This window comes from Eleutherodactylus coqui, chromosome 2, assembly GCF_035609145.1.
Source record: "Eleutherodactylus coqui strain aEleCoq1 chromosome 2, aEleCoq1.hap1, whole genome shotgun sequence".
NCBI classification, from domain to species: domain Eukaryota; kingdom Metazoa; phylum Chordata; class Amphibia; order Anura; family Eleutherodactylidae; genus Eleutherodactylus; species Eleutherodactylus coqui.
The window spans coordinates 194,686,947-194,713,078 of NC_089838.1; the positions used below are offsets into that span (position 1 = coordinate 194,686,947).

Genomic DNA, 26,132 nt, shown 5'->3' on the forward strand with positions numbered 1-26,132 from the left:
TCATAAGTGAGCTAGTCTTACCTTGGTTAGTTATTTCTTTCTATCTGAAACTCTGGACTTCCTTTTCCTCAGATGGGCATGTGATCTCAATTCTGACCAGCTCACATCTGCTTGGGTTATGTGCTCAGTTTCTAGTCAATTTCTCAGTCTGTGCGATGATGTGTTATGGACTCTGCCCAAAGGGGACATAGGCCCTCCTATCACAGTTATTGGTGTTGATCACACAGCTTCTGTCATACAGTTATAATAGATTGTATACTTCCAACTGTATAATTATGGTCAGTAGCTTATTTAAATGAATATAGAAGGTAATGATAATTAAACTGTTCCCACAGCAGACAGAAATGGTATAGCTTCTAGCTAGTGCTAAGATGATGCATCATGGGACTGCGTGAAAGGGAAATTAAAAAAATTTCACCACCAAATTAGTGCCTGATAAGCAACAAACTGGAAGTCGCTGGGGACATCTTCAGAGTGTGACAGGCAATTGGGTGAGGGGGCTGGGATGGAAAAATGTGTTCACTAGAGTGTCCCTCTAAAATCCACTTCTGATTTTAGCTTCAAAGCATCCTTTTACATGGTGGTTGTTTTGTGACGGTGTTGCTGCCAATATAGGAGCTAGCAAAGATAACCCTTCCAAAAAGGTTCCCTGCAGTTTATTTTAATAAGCCACGATTATCCTACTTACATTTCAGATCCATCATTCTGAAATGTGTTGCTTTCAGGAGCTATTGAGCGGTAATAAAGTGACCATTGTGACAGTCTGCTAATGAACAAGATCATCTGCATGCACATGGTTTGATTCTCCCATGAGGATCCCAGAGGTTTTGTTGGTACAAGTATAGTGGCCAGGCAGATTGCCTGAAATGCATGTTCTAGTCAATATCAGAGGGGTCAGTAGTTATATTTCCCAGGTACTACTCTGAGATAAAAAGCTATTTCTCTAACAAAGCCAGAGTTTGGAAGGCAGAGTAGCTGTAGGCTATTGAAAAAACCTTCTTTGTTCTCTGACGTAATGTGTTTTTGGCCTTTTTACTAAACGATTGAACAAATACATTCATAATGTAAGCTACATTAAAGCATCACTCTCACGGAATGCTTATTTAGACATTGTGAAAAGACTTCTGCATTTTTCTTCTGTGCTGCTAGAAGTTGTGGGCTGCTTCCTAATGGGCCATAGCTTTTATGTGTTACAGTGAAAACTGTCATATGGATTCGTGAGATTCAGATGAAATGATGCAGAAGTTTGTATCGTATCTATCTAATGCAAAATATAATTATCTCCAACTCCATTAATCCTGCTATAAGAGGAGGGCAAACAGGACCCTAACCAGTGGCAATAAGTAACAGAGATAGGCGCACAAATGCATGCTTACTATTAGAGATGAGCGAGCATACTCGCTAAGGGCAATTACTCGATCGAGCATTGTCCTTAGCGAGTATCTGCCCGCTTGGAAGAAAAGGTTCGGCTGCTGGCGCGGGTGAGAGGTTAGTTGCGGCAGTGAGCAGGGGGAGAGAGGGAGAGAGAGATCTCCCCTCCGTTCCTCCCCGCTCACCCCCGCCACTCCCCGCCCGCCGCCAGCAGCAGAGCCTTTTCTACCGAGCGGGCAGGTACTCTCTAAGGGCAATGCTCAATCGAGTAATTGCCCTTAGCGAGTATGTTCGCTCATCTCTACTTACTATTTATATGCATGCAACTCCCTCGCTTCTTTTTCAAGTGACCTGTATTTACAGTACATATAGGCCTCGTGTGGCGCAGTATGCAGGCCTAAGCTCTCACTCACGACCTTAAGGTTGCGTTCAATCCCTACATGATTCAGGTATCCGGCTCAAGGTTGACTCAGCCTTCCATCCTTCCGACGTCGGTAAAATGAGTACCCAGGTCGCTGGGGGGGTAATAAATAAAAATTACCTAAAAGTGCTGCGGAATAAGTTGGCACTATACAAATAACAAATCCACTCCCCCCGAACTTATAATGTCATTTAACTATTAAAAGGGGTTCTCTGAAGGTTCACAACTCTACAATGACATTAAAATGTCAAAAGGAAGTTTGAGTTTTGGGCATTTGCTCTTAGTAATGATACTGAAAAACTAAATCCTATTGACTGTATTAATACAGGCCTACATAACCTACAACCTAAGGGGCACAAGCTGTCCAGCAAAGAATTTCTGGTGGCACTTGAAATGTCACATGGACATGACTGTGATTCCAACTGGCTATTGGCTGCACTGAGGTGGAGAGGATAGCTGGAATAAGCTGCATGACGAACCTGGCATTGAACACACAGCTGACACTCGCTATTCCTTCCCTTACTGCGCAGCCAGTCACATGGCTGATGTCTGGAAAGGTCCTTTAAGTGCCAGAAATCCAACAGCGGTGCAGGAGCAGTATCTCACCGAGCTCTTTTACAACATGAAAAATAAAAGTCTTAACAATATTATTGTAACATGTTGCTTAATGCAATTCTCTGATGTGTTACTGGGTCATTTTTAGCTAAATTCTATTAGAAGACTGCAATATAATTTAATGTCTTCCTGTAAAATCCATTATAGATAGCATGTTAGTTTAGATCTGGGGATTGCATTACCATTAATGCCATTTCTTCACATAGTGCGCCAACTTTTCTTAAATGTTCATTAACTTTTGAAACAATGTGATAGTCCATGTGATAACTGGCAAAAATGCAATTCATTGTATCTAGCTAATGTGACATTTTTAGTGCTGAAAAATTCACTTTAAAGTCCTAGCCAACATGGGTTTCCCTTCCTTCTAATTTGCTATCCTCTACCTGTTGTCAAATGATGCCCATCTCTAGAAACAGAGATAATAAAATAGAGAAGTAGTAGTGAAGGAGAGTGCTGACTCGTGCTGCCCATAGAAGTCTAAATAGGGAAGAGGGAGGAAGAAGACAGAAGCTGAGACACTGCAGCTAATGATTGTTTATGGTGTTAAAGCTACTGAAATCACATCTACACTACTTAGTACTTTTCTAGCTTCCTACATCATGATATGCTTTTGTGTCTGTCACAGATAGTTAGAGGGCAGAATCTAAAGTTCCCTGTGCACAATGTATAGCACACATTATAGCAGCAGTCTCGTCCTACCAGTTTAGGGAGAATAACAAATCACAAATACAGCCTCCAAAGAGTAATGAATGCCAGAAACAAGTTCTATAATAGCCAGACATAGCGTTATTCCTCATTGTACACACATGACAGCTTATTCTGAAAAGTCACCTGAAAATTTAGGTATGCACCTGTGTAATTAATATGCATTATCTGTTTGGGGCTTCATATGTGAAATGTATGGATACTGTGGCAAGAGGATTTAGTCACCTGCGGACCACCAACCTCATTGTCAGGGAAATGGGCACCTCAGGTGCAAATAGGCTCCAGGAGACTTAAAATTTTTTAAAACTGGTGCCTGGGAGCATACATTGTACATCACAGCATACAGTACAGCATAAATGTGCAACATCCAGGGTAAACAACCCACTGGGACACCGTTACTACTCCCACCCTTGGCGTCAGACATGTGATGGTCCCACACTGGTCCACGATGGACCTCAGGCTTCAAGTCCCTGAAGCTACTCTTTTATACTAAGTCTCACTGGTCTGCATGGCACCTCAGGCTAGCAGCCCTTCAGAATGCCTGTCTGTAGCCCTCTGCAGGTCCTTCTGTGTACTGCATGTCTACATATCCTCCCCCCATTCCCCCTGATAAATCATAGCTTGGGAGTCTCCATGTGTGGGGCTATCACTGCACCTTTCTGTAACTGGCACTGTCCTAGCTGCCACCTAATTTTTCTCAAGCTCAGCTGCCTTCACAACTTCTTCTCCAGTCTGTGATTTAACTGGCCCTTTTTCACTGACTGGCCTCCCTTTAAGGCCTTGTGTTGAGTCTGCAGATAGTAGCAGAACCGAGTCAGTGGCAGAAATTTCTTTTACATAGCTTTCTTCCTCTGCAGCCTCTTTTACTTGAGAGGATTGCTCAGCCTGCAACTGTTGCTCAGTGCCTTTATTCTCATTAACAGAAGCGATTTCTTTCCTCAATACTTTGCCAGTCTTCACAACCTGTTCACCTGTAATGCCCCAGTCACCTGCTAAGCATACTTTGGCACCCTTCACTGCTTTAATCTAATTTTTAATCTTCTCCAACAAGGTCTTTATTCCTGCTAGCAGTTTTTGGAACATGCTTTTGAGCTTTTCTTGTGTCAGAGTTCTCTTTTCAGCATCCGTCTTGGTGCTAATCCAATTTTTTATTTCCGTGCGCACCCGCTTGTTAAGCTGTTCTTTTGCATCTTTAGCAGACATGGTTTTCTCCTCAGTAAGCCACTGTTCACACATCTTCTGTTTCTTCTCCCAGTTGGACACAATCTGACATGGGTAATCAAGCTCCACACTAATATCTTCCACTTCCTGCTGAAAACTAGTTTTAAACGTCTCTAATTCCTCATAGACCTCAGTATGAGGAAAAAGCTGATTCATAGCTTCCAATTCTTCTGGGATTTTGCTCTCTTGCTCTTCAACAGAGACCCAGCATGCAGGGTTCTCATCCATTTTCTTTTCCATATCTGACACCTTAGCTTGAAGTGCTGAAATCTGTTTCTGCATTTTCCTCTAATTGCTTGATGAACACATTTCTTTCCGCTTCCATTCTCCTTAGGTATGCACTAAGGCCAAGCCTCTGCTGTGTCTCTTCTTGCACCAGCTTCTGACACTCCTCACTCTGAGCTTCCAGCTCCACCTGCAGTCTGTTAGTCTTCTTAGACAGCTTTGTCTGCACTCTGTCACGTTCAGTGATTTTTACTTGTAGCTTTTGAAGCTTCAACTCAACTGCATTTCTCTTGTATTCAGACTCGCACTTGCCTTTCAGTAGCGCCTTTACCTGATAGGGCAGATCAATACACTTAATTTCCAAGGCCCACTTGGCCTTTTCCGAGGTTTCTTTCTCTCTTTCAGTGTGCTCAAACCGTTTGGACAGTTCCCCCATAACTATAGCATGATTCAGTTTAAGCTCCTAAGTTTGAGCTTCCTCATTCCCCCCCCCCACCCCCCTCTCTCCCTCTCTATAGCCATATTGGGACTCAGGCCTCTTTCACACGGACACAGCGATATCGCCACAAGAAAGTCGCAGTGATATTGCAGCTGTGTTCCTGCGATTTCTGTGCGATATCACTGCATTTTTCCAAGGCAATCCCATGGCCTTGTCGTGATTTTGGGATAGGTCTTATTTTCCCCGTAAATGAGACCTACCCCGAACATAAGGCCTACTCTAATTTTTCAGTATTTTCGTGGGGCCTTGAATTATAAGCTCTACCCTGAAGATAACCCCTAGCTGCATTACCTTAAAAAAACACAATACGTTACCTAACATGCATAGTCCGGGTCTTCCCGCTGGTCTCCTTCACTCCAGCACACTTGCTTGCAGTCCTCAGCACATCGTTCTCTGGTTACAGGGTTCATAAACCCCGCCTCCATAAAGCAATGGCTCTGATTGGTCCTCGAGTGCTACGGCTCATCCAATCAATGCAAGACTCGATGAACCAATCACAGCCATTGGATTCACCACACTGATCTACTCCTGGCTCCTCCAGTTCCCCGGGTCACATCACTTCCTTTCAGCCAAATCCTCTTCTTCCTGTGATGAAGTGTACATTGCCGGCATTCTGTGACCTGCAGGACATTGGTGCACTTTGATATTAAAGGGGTTTTGTTATTAGTCAGAAAAATCAATACTTACCTATTCCTCTCAAGATGATCTTCTTATCACATCTTCTTCTCACCTATCTTCTCTAGTCCCCCGAGTCACGTCACCTCCAGCCGTCCGGATCCTCTTTTTCCTGTTTCGGAGTGTCCATTAGTTGCAGGTCACTTTCTGCAGGACAGTGTCACGCTGCTAGTGTTTCATATACATTAAAATCAATGGGAGCTGTGTCTGCAGTTACAAGCGCTTGCCACCACACGGAGGTCGGTACAGAGACGTCCGCTGCTTCAGCTCCGACCTCTGGGTATTTGCGGCGCTGACAGCATGTGCCCAATCAGCTGATTGGTTGGGGTCCTAAGGATAGGTCATCAATAGCATTCTCCCTGGAAAAGCCCCATAACAGTATTGCACACTGTGTGACCGTTTTGGTGTATCTTGCTGGACATGGTAGACACTTTTCTGTTCTGTACACTATCTCTTGATTTACTTTAGATAACTATTTTGCACAAATATTGTGGGGCTCATTATTAATTTGCAGTATTTTAATATTGTTGGGCTGCTTTCACCCTTGCAATAAAATCGTGCGATGCAAGAGTGAATGAAAACACAGAATTATAAAACCAATGATTTTCAATGCTTTCATTCCTATTTGCAATGTTTTCACTCATGCGATGCGGTGTTAAAAAAAAATGTGTTTAACATTAGAAACTATTGTCTATCGCGAGAAAATCGCAAGCGGTAGCAATGTTTTTGCAAGAAAAAGCATTGCTGATGCTCAGACATCTCATGAGCAAACTTTCGATTTTGCTGCAATTTTCTCACGGTGATATTACGATCGCCGGTGTGAGAGAGCCCTTAGCCAACTTCCCCTATTTTAGGCACTTTAGAGGAAAAAAAAACATAATTTAAAAAAAAAAGTTTCTAACGCGCATAAATTTTGGCCAATTTTTTTTACACATCTCCATCCCAAATTCTGACAGATTTTGATTAGTCACTCTTCCCCAAAATGTCTTACCAGCAAGTGTTCAGAACTTTGGTGAAGGATGTCTTTTCTGCATTGTAGGTACCAGACGGCCTGTATAAACACAAGTGCAGACTAGAGAGATTCCACAATAGTGGAAGGAGCAGGGTAGTGCATCAGTGCAATGTTGAAGATCATCTGTGATGTAAGTAAAGTGGTCCAGTTGTAATAACCAGTAACCCATATCCACTCATGGTGCGATCTGAACTTGGCTATTTCTGTAGTTTGTTTTCCTTATGTACTCTAAAAACAATATTTCACAAAATATTAGGAAGAGTAGAAACACTGCCACTTGTGATTTTTAAATCAGTAATTCATAAAGAAGACTTTTCCCTGTACTTTAACACCGTAACTTTAATAGAGATTACAGATAAAGCTTCCAAAACCTGCTATTCTGTGCTGGGAAACGGTTACATTTTTCTTGATATTGTTTTGATTGGAATTTCAACTGCCCCCCTCAGGATACATGTTAATATTATATATATATATTTTTCCTCTTTTTTTTTTTCCCTTCTAATAACACTGAGTTTTCGAGAACTTTAGAACAATTATTACCGCAGGCTGACAGAACCAGCAGCCATTCCTTTATTAACAAACTTGGGAAGTTTATGAGATATCTTTCAGTGCACATAGAATGGGGGGAGAAAAAATATATCACCAGTTTCTCAAGACTCAATTTCAGTCGATGTGCTTCTTGTCCACATCTGTGAAAAGTAATTAAACTAGCTAGAGCACTGGGCTAGATGAGAGGAGTTTTGGGAAATTTAGTACAGGAGTCAGTAAGCGTTGCTCTGTACTTGGCTACTGGCGGTTTAAAACAAGTTATTGAAACTTTCATCTAGCAAAATATTACAGTGAAATTACTTGCAGCAGAGCATGGTATTTTGGCTGTGTGTGTATGTGTATATATATATATATCTATTGCGGGAGTGCAGTATACATAATGGCCTATAAAGGGATAAAGACAGGCATTCTGGTACTACAGAGAGAGGGTTAACACTGTGGGTGTGGCAGGAATTACGATTGAAAAGACCAGTTCCTGCCGCACTCAGGGGAAAGTGATAGCTCAGTGGAGCAGAAGGGTTGCTAGCCAGAGGTCCAGTGTGGATCAGTGAGAAGTGGCCAGAGGAGCCGCAATCAGGGACTTGGAGCCTGGGGTCCGGTGCGGACCTGTTTGTGCCAGTCACTCTTCTGACGGAGGACACCCTCTAAACTCCCTGGGTGCGGGTTATAAATGGGACCCAGGATGTAATAAATGGATTGTGAGATGCTATATTGTTACTGTGAATAAATGCTGGCAGGTTCCAGTTTATAAGACATCAAGTTTCCTGGGGTTTCCTAATTGCACAAATATTCTACACTTGGACAATCTCTCTAACTATGGTAAAAAAACAGATTTATACTCCAAGGAGAATCAGTTTTATTTAGTTTTTTTTTACTTAGTGCCCCACCTCCTTCTCACTAGAATTAAGATTTTTTTTTTCAAGCTTTTGATTTATATAATTTCTAGAATGCCCTCTAGTTCAGGGCAGGAGTATATACTTCTGAACAAGCGCAACAGCTACAATATAACGTTTGAGACAGCAGAGACATGGCTAAGCCACAGAGGAAGAACTATTAAATTGTTACATGTGTGGATGTAGTCATGAAAATAAAGGATTTGGTTATTGTCACGGAACCCAGCAACACTTCCAAACACTGAGACGTTATAGAGGTAATTTAAGATTTCAGAGCACTCTCTAACTATAATTTCCAGCATATCTTAACTTCAAGCAGGCTTTCAGTGCATGCGGGCAGGTGTAACATTGAACACTGCAACTCCCAACTATCCTGAAGATCTACCTCTCTTTTGATATGCTTGAAATTTTAATTTCCCAACAAATTACACAACCCCTTTGATAACCACTGGAGCAGTAAAACAGTTTATCAACCAGTGATGCTGCTATAGGTAGGGTAGTCCTAAGGTATGTAAACACCATAGGGCACACATGTCAAACACTGGGCCAGTGGGCCGAATACCGGCCCACTGCCTCATTTTAGTGGTTTGCCAGCTGTGCATTAAGCCTTAAAGGGCATATCCAAGCACTGCCTGTCGGGCTTGGAGCGGAAGTGCTGTTTCGACCACTATGTAGTGGCTGGTACTTGTAATTGCAAGCGCAGCTCTCAGTGAAATCAATGGGACTCTAGCCTGCAGTTACAAATGCAACTGCTAATGAAAGCTACACCTATAATTCGAACTTTGGCCACTACACAGGTCGAAGCAGCGCTTGTACTCCGACCCTGGTGTATATAGGAAGGAATTCTACTCACTCTGCCAGTAGCTACTGTCCAGCGGCGCATATCAGAGTCTGTGATTGCTGACCATTCTTGACCGCTGAGGTCTGCGCTGTGGTAAGAGCTCAGTGGTCTCAGACTCGGCAGCCTCTGCCAGGCTGCAGATGCAGGCAGTATCAGTGTAAAGCATCTAGGGATGCTACCCAGCCAGAGAACATTAAGGGGGTTGCTATTGGCTTCTAGCCAGGCAGCATCCCTGGGACTACTATGGGAGTCACTGTTGTTACTGGGGTTAATATAGGGGTTACTATTACTACTGAGACCACTGTGGGGATTACTATCACTACTGCAGCCACTATATTGTTCACTATCTCTAAAGAAGCCAATATAAGGGACACTGTTGCTACTATGGGGGGCACTATTACTACTGGGACCACTATATGGGGGTCAATATTAAAAAAATGCTGTGTTTTTGTGTGACCAAAAATAACTGGTGAACTAGTGAAATGTAACAAGCCACTCCCAGCTGAAGTCCTGTAGCCAGAACTTTAGAGCCAGTTATATCCTCCATGCCTCGCTTGGGGCTGCCTCGCTTGACGTGTCCAGCACTAAGTGTCCAGAAATAAGTGTTTCATGCTGTCGAATGATGCAGTTATACAGCGCAGTTCGACAGAGCAGGAGACAGGTAACATTCACAACTGTCCTAAGTCTGGAGGAAAATACTCTCCTCTATGCACTGATCTCCATCACTATCCTCTTTTCAAGCCCTAACACTTTCTTCCTATGCCCAGGCCCAACACACTCCATCCACATCAGCCCCTCCCTCCTCTCCTCACCTATGTATGGCTTCCATGCACTTTTTAACTTCCTAAGACGCCTCCAACCCCCCCCCCCCATACTGCCAAGAAACACCTCAGCCACCCACACAAATCCCCTCCCCATGCGCTCACCCTTGCTACCCTGCTACTGCTAGCCGCAGGGGACATATCCCCCAACCCAGGCCCACCCTGTACTGCTCTCTACCAAAATGCCCCACCTGCCCCATTCAAATTCACCCTATGGAACTCTCAATCTGCATGTAACAAACTCCCAACTATCCATGACCTCTTCACCACTAAACACTTGAACCTGCTCGCCCTCACTGAAACCTGGATACAGCAGCCCGATTCTACCTCCCCCGCTGCATTGTCCTATGATGGCCTGCAGTTCTCCCACACCCCCAGATCAGATGACAGACGCGGCGAAGGAGTAGGCATCATCTTCTCGCCCACCTGCACCTTCCGGGTCATTCGCTCAACTCCCTCGCTTACCTATCATTTCTTCGAAGTCCACACCCTGTGACTCTTCCGCCCACTGCCCCTGCGTGTCGCAGTTATTTACCGCCCCCCAGGTCCCACTCGCCTGTTTCTAGACCACTTCGCTGCCTGGCTCCCCCACTTCCTATCCTGTGAAATCCAAACCCTCATCCTTGGTGATTTCAACATCCCTACTAACGACCCCAGCTCCTCATCTGCCTATCGGCTTTTAACGCTTACCTCCTCCCTTGGCTTATCACTAATCTCTGACTCCCCCACTCAGAGATGGCAACACTCTCGATTTAGTTTTCCTCCGTCTCTGCTCTGCCTACTTTCATGTAAACTATAGAAAAAATATATGTCTTTAAAATGACATATTTGCAAAGATATGAAATTTTACTTTTTCTCCTCTAAATTGACTTAATTCCTGAAAAAAAAACTGTGGGGTCAAAATAATCATGCCACCCCTCAGTGAATACATTAAGGGGTATAGTTTTTAAAATAGGGTCATTTGTGGGGGTATCTATTATTCTGACACCTATGAGCCTTTGCTATCTTGGCTTGGTGCAGGAAAATAAAGTGTTCCTCAAAATGCTGAAGAGTAATGTTAAAGGGGTTGTCTCGCGGCAGCAAGTGGGGTTATACACTTCTGTATGGCCATATTAATGCACTTTGTAATGTACATCGTGCATTAAATATGAGCCATACAGAAGTTATTCACTTACCTGCTCCGTTGCTAGCGTCCCCGTCTCCATGGATCCGTCTAATTCTGATGTCTTCTTGCTTTTTTAGACGCGCTTGCGCTGTGCGGTCTTCTCCCCTTCTCCTAGGTCCAGGCACGAGCGGCGTTCTGGCTCCGCCCCCTTCTACGCGTCATCGCGTAGCTCTGCCCCGTCACGTGTGCCGATTCCAGCCAATCAGGAGGCTGGAATCGGCAATGGACCGCACAGAGCCCACGGTGCACCATGGGAAAGGACCTGCGGTGCATCGTGGGTGAAGATCCCGGCGGCCATCTTGGTGAAGGAAGAAGAAGGAAGACGTCGCAGAGCGGGGATTCGGGTAAGTAATATGTTTTTGTTTTTTTTTAACACATCCCTTGGGGTTGTCCTGCGCCAAACGGGGGGCCTATGGAAAAAAAAAAAAAAAACGTTTCGGCGCGAGACAACCCCTTTAAATTTGTACGTCTCCTAAATGGTTAAAAAAACATAAACGTTTTTAAAATGTGCATTTAGAATAAAGTAAATAGATGGAAATACATATCTTCGCAAAAGTTTGTACAGTATGTTTGCACATATTTGATATATTACAATTGAAAATTGATAATTTTTTCAACATTTTCCCAATATTGGCACTTTTAATGAATATACACAAAATATATCGGACTATTTTCACCGCCTAAATGAAGTACAAATGTGGCGAAAAAACAATGTCAGGATCACTTGGATATGCAAAACCTTTACGGAGTAATAATATGTTAAAGTACACATGTCAGATTTCCAAAATTTGGCCTGGTCATTAAGGCGCAAACAGGCTTGGTCACTAAGGGGTTAAAAAAGAATAAAAAGCTTCTAGTATATTGCTGTTGTATGCTTAAGTTCTGGAATATTGAATGTTGGATTAATTTAAGGAAATGTCATTGTATATATGTCTTTGTTAAAGAATACAGAAGAAATAAGAAAGGCTAGTACCGTATATCACAAGAACTCCACATTCAAACAAGAATGACCACTTTATATCCGGCCATTGGAAACCTAAAAAGCGTCTAAGTATCTCCCTGTAGTACATAATCATGCAATGATCGTGTGCTCTAATTTCATTTTAGGCAGCTTCTTGACATAGGAAAAGAGAAGCATCTATGCGTTAGAGGTATCCCCTGCAGCAGCTGCACTGACGCAGAGGAGAATATAATTGGCAAATCTGATCTCATAACCTCCCCTGGAAGCTGTAATGTAATAATATTGCTGATGCACTCTGTCCTCTCCATGAGAAGACTGCTACAGATCACCGGAATTCTGCTGGCTAATTATCCTAATGAGCATTTTTTGGAAAAGCCATTAAATCTGACAATTAGTCGTAGTGATAAAGGTTCACAATCGTTCATTTGAAATCACAAAACGATTTCTTAGCTTATGTATTTTGTTAAAGTGTACCTGAGTGTTCTATACGTTTTTTGTAAAGTATACCAGGTTCTCCTTGCCCACACATTTCCTGCTGTTTGCACCTTGTTTCATGTCAGTATGTTCTGATTTTCAAGTGGTCTTTCCCATTTTTCTCCTTGTTTTGCTATTTGCAATCCACTTTCAGGGAAAGGATGTGTAGGAAGCCTAGCATTCTGCCAGTAGTTTACAACACCTTCTCATGTCCAACCAGCAGAGAGGCAGTATATGATTGCCCATCTCTGTGGTTTTCCAGGACAATCAGGCATTTTGAGAAATTCTGGCCAAATGGTTAGAGTGTGTTTGTGTATGTGTGTATATAATGTTTGTGCACACTCAGTAACAGCAGATGAGGCAGAGACTGTGGAGTTTGTTATGTCAGTGTCTGCAGATCTGTCAGCCTGCAGCCTGTAAGTTCCATCCCCAGGGCAACCATGATTCGCTGCCTATTAAACCATGCCTGTCAGAATTTGATATGATGGAGTACTATAGTACTGCATTATACTCTCAGTGCTCAAACTATTACAAGTTCAAGCCTTCTATGGGGACAAAAAAATGTAAAAGTTATATTAATCATTAGAACATATATAAAAAGTATAACTTTTTTTTTAATTCCCATATTTATAATAACTGCGGAAGCACCTATAAATATATTTGATATTGCTGACCATAAAAGTCCAATCTATCAATATTTATCCTACACTGTGAACGGCGTCAGAAAAAAATACACAACGCCCTAATTGCGCTTTCTTGTAGTCGCTCAGCTTAATGAAAAGGTGATCAAAAAGTTGCATGTAATCCAAAATAATACTAATAGAAACTACAGGACATCCCGCAAAAATGAGCCCTCTCACAATTTAATCGACTAAAAAATAAATGTTATGGCTGTCAGATGATGACAGCAGAAAATGAATTTTATTTTTTTACTTTTTACTTTTCAATAGTAGTACGGCTAAAAAAAACGTATAAATTTGGTATAGTCCTAATTGTACTGACCCATGGAATGAAGTTTTCATGTCATTTTTTCCGTAGTGGGTATACTGTAATAACCCCCCTCCCCTCCTTTCCCACCCCCCCCCCCCTTCCCCACACACACACCACCACCACCACCTTTTCCCCAAAGGGCCGCTTCTTTAAGAGATAAGAGATACACCAGATTTATCATCCAGCATGAGGCATTGCGATAAATCTGGTACACTTTAAGACTGAGTGCACTGTCTAACTAGTAAAGTAGTTTGCTGGTTACCAGAAAAGCATTTTCCCTATAGCTCCAACTTTGTTAAAATAACACAAAGAGCAGGACTCGCCCTCCTCTGTCACAGGGATCCAGTGTTGTAGCCTCACCGTTGTCTTGGTGTGTGTTGGGGAAGATGATGTCATCAGAAGTCACCTGATCACTGCAGCCAATCTGAGGCTGCACCGTCACTGTTCTGAACTCCTGTCATCATAGCGTTGATGCGGGCAGAATGGGGGTTGACATTGCAGTAGTCTGGTGACTTCTGATGACATCATCTTCCACAGCAAACAATAGGAGGATGGTGGGGCTACAGCTCTGGATCTGTTTAGTGTAGACCGTGGAATTCCATGATCCAGCAGACACCTTTTGTTTTTAATCGCGGTACTCCCACTGTGTTAATCCGCGCGTGTATCCCGCGATACTCGTGGGCATGAGCCCTTATTCATACAGATGTTACTTTAGAAAAAAATGCAGTTATGTTTTTAGACCTAATATAATATTTGAAATCCAGTGGAACCTCGCTTATACAAATACAATCATCACAATGTTTTGAAAGTGTGATCTCTTTCTTTGTGATTTCTTTAATTGCTTACATGTAGACATCTCCTGTCTTTCCCTATCAAACACAATAGCATTTATTAGCATTTCTGTGCTTTGTTATTTCCAATTACGCCTCTGTTCTAAGTGCCCCAACCATATAATTAAATCTTTTCAGTTCATAGTTCTAGTACAGCTGCATCAATTTATAAGTCCGGCGCTTATGCTTCTAATATACATTTGTTCACAGCGTAACCATGTATCTCTGCAGCAAATGGTTTCTAGAAAGAACTGACTATTTTGAACAGAGATTGTTTTTATTGTACGAAAAAGCCTTTTGCATGCCGCAATCTAATGGCTGTGCATATTTCTCTAGATTTTTAAAGCTTTTTAAGAAAATCCATCAACTCTTGTGAGCCCCTTAAGCTAAACAGATGGGTTTGCAGGAGCTGAATCCAAAGATGTAAGTCTTATACGTACCCTCCTAGGTGTTCCCATGCTGTGGAGTGTTAAAGCTGCAAGTGCGTGCACCCAGCAGAGAATACATGACGCACGCACAGAATGACAAGACCAGTCCTCATTCAGTCATGCACCATGCGGTCTGCCCGATGCATGGAGCAGCTTTTCTAGCCCATACGTTTAGTTTATGGAGCTCATTGAAGCTGACAGATTCCTTTTAAAGGAGGTACAAATCTATCATCAAGTTGTACAATCCATTTAGAGAAGTATAAAAGAGAATATAGAACTGCTGTGGATTCATGCTGATCACCTGGCAAAGAATACTGTGAGCAAACCAAGTTTTACAGTAGGACACACACGCATACATACGTATATTCTACTGCATGATTCTGAGTGCTGACCCCCAATCTATTACAGAACATGTATATCCACTTTTACTGGCACTGTAAACCTTGTTTGCACACACATAACATATTATCCACAAAGTTTGATAGGTTATTTGTGAATCCCCCTTTAAACTGCAAATTCAGCTCCAAATTGGGTTGTCTTCTGCTGGACCCTTTAGGAACATATGCTTGGCCCACCAAAGGATCCTCTAGTAGGTCTGTCCAACCATGGTCATGATCCCCCAAATAGGCTCTTTATCAACATTTTGCAGAACCCCGTTTTGCTCAGTGCTGGTTTTTGCTTTATTTCAGTTGGGTACCAAGTTAGAAAGTGGAGACAATAAAGGCTTAAAAGGGGTTGTCTCGCGGCAGCAAGTGGGGTTATACACTTCTGTATGGCCATATTAATGCACTTTGTAATATACATCGTGCATTAAATATGAGCCATACAGAAGTTATTCACTTACCTGCTCCGTTGCTAGCGTCCCCGTCGCCATGGATCCGTCTAATTCTGATGTCTTCTTGCTTTTTTAGACGCGCTTGCGCTGTGCGGTCTTCTTCCTGGTGAATGGGGCCACTCGTGCCGGAGAGCTGGTCATCGTAGCTCCGCCCCGTCACGTGTGCCGATTCCAGCCAATCAGGAGGCTGGAATCGGCAATGGACCGCACAGAGCCCACGGTGCACCATGGGAGAAGACCCGCGGTGCATCGTGGGTGAAGATCCCGGCGGCCATCTTGGTGAAGGAAGAAGGAAGACGTCGCAGAGCGGGGATTCGGGTAAGTAATAAAAAAATTTTTTAACACATCCCTTGGGGTTGTCCTGCGCCGAACGGGGGGCCTATGGAAAAAAAAACAAAAAAACCTTTCGGCGCGAGACAACCCCTTTAAGCAAAACTGATGCAAAAGGAAAGTAGTTTTGGAGAAGCAGTCAGGTTTCTGCTTTCACAGAAAGGTTGAATCTTGTTGCTATGGGTAACTACTCCAGTTTTCTTTGTAGCATTTTTGATAAATCTTCACCACTATGTCTATAACTGTGGAAGCTTGTTTTAAACTGCCTTATACATTGGCAGATTATTTGTAATCGTCCCGGAGACCAGCCAATAAAAGGCTTTAAAAGAGTGAGCGCTTGTTTGTCGGGTAATTATATCTTTAATATGTCACTAAAGTCATCTGTTGTCAGTAGTATATCAGCCTGCGTAATCTGGATTGTGCTGCCATCAAGAATGGGACTGTGCTGCGTGAACGCTCAGCCACATACAGTAGTGTTCATCACTCTATGTAACTGGAGCTAAACGAGTTGCAAAAACGTCAATCCATGCTCATTCCTGGGAGAAAATTTGCTGATGTAAAGGTACCTTTTATGTGTTTTGGGGTTTTTTTTGGGATGTTATTTGCTCTTGTATAAAAGGGCTAAAAGTATGAGGCCAAATGCACACGGCCGGGTCGGATTCCGATTGCGAGATCTCGCAGCGAAATCGGACCCTGTGCCCCGGCAGATGGGTCAGGCTGACTGCAGCCTCTAAAGATGCCTTCAGCAGGGAGACCGGAGCTGGCTGCAGGGGAGAAGTGGGAAGAGATATCAGCTCTATTTTACAGCCCGGGGGATCTGGTGAGAGGGCCTTTCATAACTCAGACAACCCCTTTTTAAGTCTGTTGTCTTTGTGAAGTATAGGTTGAGATCATCAGGGATTTTTCCCAATATGTTTATCTGGGGCCTGTATCTGACCACTAGGGGCACCTGCTGTTCTTCCATCTGCTTGTATTCCAAGGCACTTCTCATTGGAGCCTCATGGCTCTGTGGATCTGATCATCCATTCAGATAATCTGGAGCATATTTTTTGTGAGTATTGTAGGTATACAGATTTGGGTTCCTAATCATGAGGTCTTTCAGGATTAAATTCTACTTTTTGCACCTGAATAGGTTCAGTTGTGCCAGTATCTTCAGAAGGTTTTTGAGGTTCATCTGTGTTTGAAGCATTGTGATATCTACGATGTCAAGAAAAAAGAAATGTGCTGTGTTAGCCATAAAAATCAATGTGATGTAATATACTCATTGTATAAAAAAGAGAAAAGTATCATAGAGGTGATATCTTTGTTGGCTAACCAGAAAAATCACATTTGAAAGCTTTTGGAGCTCAGAGGCTCCTTCCAAAGACAAATAACTAATAAAGCACTGAGAAAAGAAGCACATTTATGTAATGTGAAAGGTTTTTTTTTAATTTTTTTTACAGGAAACCATAGGAACTATAATAACATTTAAGAGAAACCTAACCGTATTAATTGTAATGATATTAGGAGCTCTTTTTATACTCTTATGTTAGCCCATCCAGCCATATTTAAATGGCCATTCCCCCAGTGACATGCTTATTTACTGATAGATTTTCAAGGGATGGACATTTTATTTCTTCTTGTATAAGAATGTAGTGTGGGAATGAGAAATGAGACTAGTTGTCAGCATAAATCTCGGGTGTAATTGTAGAAAGGTGGGGGAGAGAATAAGAATGCATTCTGTCCTTCATAGCACAAGATGTGCATGCGGCAAGTAGTCATTGCTTCAGACAGCATCTCATTAATGAGGGAAAAAAAAGTTTCCGCCCAAGCTTGTGTGGTGCCTCCTCATTACATTCTCCATGCAAGACCATCAAACTCGTATTTTCTTCCTGCTCTTTTCATTGTTTTATTGACAAATGCAGGAAAAATGGAGGTAACACAAACCTTCACTACTGAAGCAGCTGAAATGCTTGTCCTTTTGTACTTGGGCTTTCAAGCACAGCTTTTAAATGATAGTCTTTGTTCTGTCAGTGCACAATTTCTTTCTTTTGTATGTCTTTCTGTTATGTTTCTAAAATGCATATTATACTGTACTATACAATTGGAGCAAATTATAGTGCTTATGCATAATAAATTCTATTACATTATTAGTATGCAACAGGGTAAACACAACCGTGAACATTAGTGGTTATTTGCCCTTAACGACTAAAGTATTTCTTTATGCCTGCTTAGTAATAATTGTCCCAATGATAGCAGAAATGCAAAACAGATCAAACAGCTGTATCTAATGGATAACTCTGGTTACACTAAAGTTTAGTTCTTGCTTATGCTAAAGGTGTTGCCTAACTAGTTTTTTTTTCTTTTGTAAAACCCCATTCCCCGTGCAGTAAAATAACGAACTAGTTGCTGCGCTCCCCGCTGTGTCCTGTAACACTACTTGGTCCTCTGCACCAGCATTTACAGACTGCAGTCCTGCCTGCTTACGGAACGTCACAGAGCTCAAAATTAATTGCTGTGCTCTGTCATTGGCTGTGACGTCCTATAAACATACAGGCGCAGCCTATAAACATGACATCGGAGGTGAGAATTGGAGCAGCAGCACGGGGATATCAGGGAGAGGCGAGTATTTGCTGGTTAGTTACAACTCTTAATTCCAAAAGAACTTGAGACACTGTTTAAAATGTAAATGAATGTAAAGGAAAAAAATAATGCAATGATTTGGAAATATCATATAATCATATTTTATTCACAAAAGTATCTAGAACACATACTTGAAGTTGAAAGGGAGACCATTTTCCATTTAATTTCATTCGATTGATGGCAGCAACACAGCTCACAAAAGTTGGGACAGGGGTAGCAAAAGGCTGGAAAAGTGGTATTGAAAAACAGATGGAGGGTCAATTGTCTACTAAGTCATAGGACTGTAAGGTGACTACTAAGTCAAAGAAGGTTCACCAATCTGTTAAAAACTGCATCTAAAAATTGGAGAACAGTTTCAGAAAAATGTTCCTCAGTGTAAAATTGCAAAGACTTCTACAGTACATAATATCATCAATAGATTCAGAGGACCTGGAGAAATTCATATGCACAAGGGACAGAGCAAATGGTCAGTATTGGGTGCCGAAATCCTATGGGCCCTTAGCCGTCCCTGCACTAAAAACACGAATGATTCTATAATGTAAATCACAGCATGAGCTCAGGAATGTTTCCAGAAATCATTGTCTGTGAACACCGAGAAGATTAGATGATCCTCTCTACTGGTAGTTGGTCAAGGGCGTACTGAGCCCGATCGTCTTGTGTCCATGCCCTCACGCATCCACTGGTCTCAACACTACCTAACAGTCTTGTCAGAACGGCCCAGGTGGTCGATGCGACCATGCAGCTTCTCGCATTTCAATAATGCGCCCCTCTCAGACTCTGTTAACTGGGTGAAATATCTTAGATTGCATTGTAGAGGCGTCTAATGGTCAACAAGCTCTACACAAGCAGAAAAAGAGGTCACTACACACAAATAGCCTTCGAGAGCCTTTTTATACGCAAGGGTGAAACCACTTTTAGGACCTCATGGCCAAACCTTCATCTGATTATGCCACATCTCTAATCATTTGCATATCTGCTTGAGATGTAAGAGCATGCCAAGTTTTGCAACAACTCCTTCTAGGTGCTTCATTTTTTTTTACAAAGAGTATGTAATATTGCAAATAAAATATGTGCATGAGATTTCCAAATCATTGCTTTTGTTTTCTAACGTAATATTACATTTTACACAGCACACCAACCTTTTGGAATTGGGGTTGTATTTTACTGCATGGGGAACAGGGTTTTACAAAAAAAGACAACTGATTAGAAAAACCTTTTTAAGCACCTCATTTTTCTTCTCCCATTCCATAATCCCAGGGGCTGAAAAGCTTAGAACTGAAATGCTTTTTGGGAGAGCCGTGTAGCATCATATCTGAACTTATTTCAAGGCCCTTTCACAAGGCAATATTCTGGTCAGTATTTGTAAGCAAAAACCAGGAGTGGCTCCAAAAAAAAAAAAAAAGATGCAAATTTATTTAGCTTTATCTCTGTAGCTTCAACTTCTGGTATTCCTGATGCAGAATACTGCCTTGTGAATGGGGCCTAAAGGTGTTTTCCTTCCTGTAAAACACAAGCCCTGCAGCATAAAATCAACTAAGCTGCGCAGAATTGGGAATGAAAATTAATAATTTCTGAGCTATGGTGGAAGCTAGAGTTGAGCGAACATACTCTGCCAAGCTTGATGAGTATTAGCGTACTCGATGGTGCTTGTTACTCGAACGAGCATCAAATCGTGTTCGACCCCGCCCCAGTTTTTGGCTCCTCCCCGCTGTGACGTGTCTGTTTTGGCCTCGCTGCAGAGAGAGAGAGAGAAAACGAACACGAACCAAGAAAAAAAAAGCTCGGGACCTGGCGTCCCACATACAAAAATGCTTGAGTCTCCCATCGTAGTCAAGAGGTTCATTACTTGAGTAGAGCTCTCGAATTTTACGAAAAGCTCGACTCGAATAACGCGGACCTGAGCATTTGGGTGCTCACTCATCTCTAGTTGCAGCATCTGGTGAGCATTTACACGCAGGCATTTTTCTGTGTTTGTTATATAAAAATTTTGAAAAAAAGTTTATAAGCTTGTAGTGTTTATACATTGAATTCAATAGATCTCCTATCTCCCCTCTAGTGGTGACTGCAGGCAATCAGAATTTTATCCAATGTCTATGCAGAGCTTATGAAGCGCTGATCACTAAAAAATATATATTATGAAATAGTTAAGCAAATCATTTTAAACCACAAATGATACATAATGCATATATTTTATATTGTCCAAGATAAGTAATGGGAGCCTCAAATTGGCAAGTGAAATAGTGGTGTTTGCCACCAAATTAGTAGATCCACAGTATTGCTAACAGCGGAAGGTCATAAGAAAGTTGGTGTTAACAATATTAGCTGCTTTTCTTTCTCACTTATTTTGTGCAGTTGAGAAAAAACTTTTCTGTAGATTGCACATCAGAGTTGATGGTCAACTGTACTAACGTTAGTGTGGCCATAAATATTAGATGTATATCAACTGAACGTGCTGATCATCTAATGTTTGTATGGGTCTCCCGAAACATGCCGTTGGGTGTGATAAGGCATGGGCAGTTGGGTTTTGGTGGCTCTCTACATTCTGAACACATGCTAGCTTAGTATAGATGTGTATGAGGGTGCCAGGCAAGATGTTTTTTCCCCAATTTGTATGGCCAGTCTTAGGGTTGCTCCACTTTTCTAAATAAGAAACAGCTTAATTCCCTGTGAAATAGCTTGTAGGTCCTTCCGTTCATTGAGAAGTAATAATTTGCTTGTGAAATGAAATATTTCTCTAGATACTTTCCTGTGTGTATATAGCTGTTTGTGATTTCCAGTTAACATCTCTCCGCTGTTTCTCCAGGCTATAACATAATTGCACAGCGATAATTCCTTAACACGGTCCCTGATTAAGTCCTAATACATTGACTGCTCTGTCAAATCCAAGCTAAAATGAAAGGCCATGGGTGTTATGCTGTTTCTTCGGCCATTCCACTGTAAGCCGTTAATCACATTTTACGCACAAGGCCTCATTTCATGTTTCTTTTCCCCCCTCTTCTGATAAAAATGTTAACTTGTTTTTTTGCCTTCCTTTTATCGGGAAAAGGCCATTACGGTGTTAAAAAGATTTAAATGAACAGATTATCAAAGAAAAGCAAATGAAGCCTTCTGCATAATTTGATGAACGCAAGTAATTCCATCCCACACAGTTCTCAAAACCGTAGATGCAATCAAAATTACAACATTTTGCCAATGTATGGTCTATGGTAGGAAGTACATGATCAGCAGGAGGCAAGTCTTCACTTGCCAACGGAAAGTCACATTTTTATTTAATGTACTCTTTAATGAGGTAGGGACAGACCGCTTTAGAGATGCCATAGATTATAGATTGTTGCAGTACTTAGATTGTAGAGTATCAAAAGGGTTAGTGTTGGAGTTCATTCCCTTAGGTAATATAATATGAAATTATGCCATTATCTGCTGATGGTAACATGTAATTACCCATTTATCGCACCATCCAGGTGTTGTATTTTTTCGGCTAACTGCTTTCATCAGCATTTACCAGTTTCAAATTCCCTACATGCTTTGAACAATTTGAAGACCAGACACCTGAGTTACTGCAAGACATAAAACGCAGGTGGAGTGGAAAATAGGAGTTACGTACAGTGTGTTTACAATTCTTCTTCAAATGGGGAAAAAAGGCAGTTTTCAGTAGTCTATGACCAAACTGTATTTGTTCTAGGGCAAAAGATACTCACTTAACAACTATGTATTTATGCACCTGCTTTCCTTCCCATTGAAGAAAAACGACCGTTTGCTGTTCCAGGGAATGAGCAAACCTTCGTGGTCACTTGAACATGGTCACATGCTTGAAGACCCCACGTCCATTCGGGCAGAATCTTTCCCTAAACACAATCTTATTGTGGTCACCTTCACATGTAATGCCCGTGTCATGTGGAGCCAATGGAATGGGGTGCTGTCACCGATGCTTTGGAAGAAACTGTTGATTCACAGTACGACAGGCTTTCTTTGAGTATGTTGCAGCTCTCAGATGTGATTGTAGTTAAAATAAACGTTATTTCTTCATTCCATTGAAAATATTATTAGACATAAGAACTCCAGTACGCTTATGGTGTTCAAATGGAAAGCCTGTTCTTAGTCTTAGTTTGCTGACAAATCATGTGCGGTCATTAAAATGCCTGAACAGGTGATTAATAATTTGGATGTGTGGCTTCAGTACCCAAAGAAATGATCAAAAATGGGTTATTTAGTTAAAACCAGCTGAGGGGCATCCTAGTAACTATTTAAAAATATATCAGGGGACAATACAGAGATCTCCCATGATCTATTTATACCCAGGACTGTGTCTGTAACAAGGTGGTGTCCTCTATGTCTAGCAGAAAGAAGGTTTCTACACCAACATAGAAGGGGGGTTCTTTACTGTAAGAGCAGTGAGACTATGGAACTCTGTGCCTGAGCATGTGTCGATGGCAAATTCGCCGAAAGAGTTCAAGAAGGGGTCTAGACACCTTTCTGGAGTGAAATAATGTAACCTTTTATAGTCTCTAGCTTCAGAAGGCTTGTCCATCCAGGGATTTACCGTATATACTCGAGTATTAGCCGATCCGAGTATAAGCCGAGACAATAAGTTTCACCACAAAAAGCTGGGAAAACTTATTGACTCGAGTATAAGCCAAGCTATACTCGAGTATATACTAGGTTAAAAAAAAACTGCAATACTCACCTCCTAGCCGACATCTGTCTCTGTGAGACAAGCTGTTTGAATTCTCCCTGCTGTCATCCCTCGCCGTCCTCTCTGCTTGGCTCTGTCAGTGCTGTGTAAGTAAGCGCTGTGATTGGATTGAGCGCCAGCCAATCACAGCTGGCACTTGATCCAATCACAGCGCTTACTTACACAGCAGTGACTGCAGGGGATTTGAAAGCCGAACAGTAAGAAATCAAGAAAACTTGATTGTCTGTGAATGATCGAGCACTGGCTGTGATTGGCTGTGATACAGATGCCGGCTGGAAGGTGAGTATGGAGGGTTTTTTTAAGCCTTCCCTGACTCGAGTATAAGCCAAGGGGGGCTTTTTCAGCAAAAAAAATGTGCTAAAAAACTAGGTTTATACTCGAGTATATACAGTACTCTGATTGCAAAATTTGGAATTAGGAAGGAATATCTTATCCCTAAAATTGGAAAATTGGCTTCTACCTTCATGAGGCATTTTTTTGTCTTCATGTGGATCATTATTGCAGAATAGTGGGCTGAACTGGATGGACACATGTTTTTTCAGCCTTCTATTCATATTACTATGTTAAGATATTAATTCTCTACTTCCCAGACATTTTTGCATTTGAAGTTATACATCTTTCAATCATGAATGTAAACCTAATGAGAAAAAGAGAAAAAAAAAAACGCCAAAAGGGTTAATAAATATACATTAAACCATTTCTATTATTTAGACCATATGGAAGTTGAGTATTCAGTTTAAAAATCCATGATGCTTCTATTTTTCAAGAGCAGAGATCTCCAGTCACCTCGTCTAATAGGTTTTTGTATTTTCTCAGTGTCATAGAACCAAAAACTATTAATATTTCTATGATGTTTTCCAGTAAAATGCTTAGCTGCTCCAGACACATTAGAATGTTTATTCTCTATATCAAAAAGATGTTCTGCAAGTCTCGCTTTGAATTTCCGAATGGTGCAGCCAACATAATGTAATGCACATCAATCTCACATTACATCTCTCACTTCACATAAAGGTCACATACCAAGCTCACACTTAGGTATGCTGTAGACCGCTTTCACACAGCCGAGAAAATCACACAAGTTTTGTGCGTTGCAAGATGTGCGAATATGAGCCCCATTCTTGAGCGATTATTTTTTTTTTCTTTGTGCGTTCCTCAGAACGCATCGGCCATCGTTTTCAATGAGACAGGAAAATGCATCCCCATGCAAGGTATCCATTGAAAGCAATGGGAAATTCTTGCCAATTCTCCGATGTGACTGAAAGCCACACTGGAGGATCACAATCTCACAGAAGTGATGGGAGTGATTTGACAATAAAATGCCTCGCGTCCGTGGGTACAACGCACATTCCTGAGTGAGATATCGGGGGGAGTTTCGTGGCCCACTATCTCACTTGGCTGTTTGTAGCTATTCTCAAGGGAACGTGAGTTTTCAGATGACTTTTCAGAACAAGCTGCCATGTATGTGCCTGAGGAATGGTCCGCTTCCTAACCATTTTATGACTTGTATCCAGCATTTCCCCCTGTACATGGTATATATCAGTTTCTCCATGGTGGGAAGAGCTACTGGTGTGCTTTGTGCTATTGACTGTTCTTAAAGAACTACAGAGATTCTTAGGGTCGTTTTACATGTAACATTTAACGATGTTAAAGTTTGCTCATGCAGCCTGTTTATAGAGGCTGATGAATCGTTTGCTCGCTAAATCGTTAATCATTCACTGTACCAGTGAATTGAGGATGATATAATTAGCGATCAAGCCAACGTTATTTTTTACGTTTGCATGATATGAACAATAAGCAAGCTAATTATCTTTCATCAGTCGAGCGTTGTCTGTATTTACCCTGCACGATTATCGTTCAAACTGGAAAGATCCAGCAATATCTTATCGTTCCATCTAAACACACCTTTACTTTCTAAATACTAATTATACACACAGAAACCATAATCTCCTCAGGCAGAAGTGTGCAGAAAGACTTAGGCCTCATGCCCACTTGCGGATTTCACGGCAATAGCCCTTCGTAGCATGCTATGGTAAAATGATTCTTCACATACAGGAGCATAAACCAGTTGCAGTTTCCGCTTGCAGATTGAAGTCAATGGAAGCCGTCCGGTCAGTGGCACACTCCGAACTGTCACTCTGGGTGTGCTGCGGGTCCCGCAGGAAAGCAGGAGACTTTAAAAAAAACCAAAAACCTCCACTGAACATGTGCAGGGGGCGAGCCCAGCCCACTTACCGGCGCGGCTGCCCACATACACAGGGGAGACGCTGGACAACCCGCATGCTACTGGAATGTCCTCATGCCGCAGGCAGGGTGGGATCCTGTGGTGGGGCTCCTGCCCAGGGAACCCGACTCACCTGTGGACATGAGTCCTAGGCCAGGGGGAAGAGAGACAGCTCTTCAGAGAGATTTTTCAGCACAAAAAATTCATTTTGGGTACATAAAAGTACATAGCAGTTTTGTTACTTATCACACTTGGTATCATATAAGCACAAGTTGTTTGAAAAGTTAATGCCCATTTAAAGAATTTCTTAATAATTTACAATTAGTAGATGTTTGGAAAATTGATCGTCCCTAAGGTCCTTTATCAGTCCTCTAGTCATATCGACTTATTCTTATTGAGTCACCATGCGATCTCTTGGCAGCCTTCCTCAACTATTGGGAATTATACTACGGTCCGATCATGCTCTTCTCTCCCGTCATTTGAAGGTTCCTGACACTATAACTCAGCCCTGGACATGGCATCTGAATAACATGCTGTGGAAAGACTCGGCGTGTGCTTCAGAAATCTGTTCTGCTATTAGTGATTTCCTTATGAACGATTCCATTACCAGTACAGTGGGAAGCTTTAAAGTGTCTCCCTATGGGAAATATCTTTAAACATCTCTCCGGTTTTAAAGAAAGAGAAATATTTTATGGTTTCCTCATTATTAGCTTGGATAAGGCTTTCTTCACATCC

The 26,132-nt window shown here is 41.9% G+C and overlaps 1 protein-coding gene across 1 annotated transcript in view; it reads left to right on the forward strand.

Annotated features, from left to right (window-relative positions):
* EXOC4 (exocyst complex component 4) overlaps positions 1–26,132 on the forward strand; it is a 395,535-nt gene that overhangs the window by 180,954 nt on the left and 188,449 nt on the right. The gene's annotated exons all lie outside the window — the stretch shown is intronic.